The sequence below is a fragment of the Otolemur garnettii genome, unplaced genomic scaffold (genome assembly GCF_000181295.1).
Source record: "Otolemur garnettii isolate 467f Iridium unplaced genomic scaffold, OtoGar3 scaffold00044, whole genome shotgun sequence".
NCBI lineage: Eukaryota > Metazoa > Chordata > Mammalia > Primates > Galagidae > Otolemur > Otolemur garnettii.
The window spans coordinates 1,129,525-1,130,256 of NW_003852439.1; the positions used below are offsets into that span (position 1 = coordinate 1,129,525).

The window sequence follows — 732 nt, forward strand, 5'->3', positions numbered from 1 at the left end:
AGAGCCTTGTCTGGACTGGTCCCTCTGGAAGAAGGAGCTGTGAGGGGAGCCTGTGGCGTGTCAGCCGCAGGGCTCAGAAAACTTACCTACTGTCCCTTCCCACTGCCAGCACTCCTCAACCCGGGGCCTGGGGATCTGGGGGCGGAGCTGCCCTGGAGGGGGTGCAGAGTCTGGTCCGATGTCCTGGGTAAGCGCTGCGAGGTAGGAGCCCAAGGGGGAGGTGGTGGGTGAATCCGCCCTCATTTCCCTCCCCACCCCCATCCTTGTCTTTAATCATTAACAGCCCTGGAATTAAGGGTCTCAGACCTGAAGGCCTTTCTGTGCACCTTCGCTATAAACGATAACCATCTGTGCCTGAGCTAATGAGGCTGGAGGCTTTGCCTGTATCCTGTATAGGAAGTGGGACGGGGTGACAAATGTATTGTTTTTCCCACTCTTCACCCCTCATCCTCCCCCATACACATCCCTCATTTCCACTTTAATTCTCTGTGGCTGAGTGGCAATCCTGGTCCCCCCTATTCTTCCTTTATGATACTTAGTACCTTGGTTATCTCTTTTGAATTTGGTGTTCAATCTCTATCCCAGATCTTAACTGCATGCTTTGAAATACTTCAGTTACAGGCTGTCACATCAGAGTACCTCTCAATGTCTGGTGGCTCCCAATTATAATGAGCATTTTCTTTTATGAATGTTGGAATTGTTAAGCCCTTGCAAGGAATCCTAAATGGCATC

The 732-nt window shown here is 51.0% G+C and overlaps 1 protein-coding gene across 1 annotated transcript in view; it reads right to left on the reverse strand.

The window, feature by feature from the left end:
• The window catches only part of LYRM1 (LYR motif containing 1), a 24,148-nt gene extending 23,939 nt beyond the window's left edge, over positions 1 to 209 (reverse strand). Inside the window, exon 1 of the mRNA XM_023513829.1 lies at positions 87 to 209. The gene's annotated coding sequence lies outside the window, so the exon portion shown is untranslated. The remainder of the gene's footprint in view (positions 1 to 86) is intronic.
• Between the last annotated feature and the right edge of the window lie 523 nt (positions 210 to 732).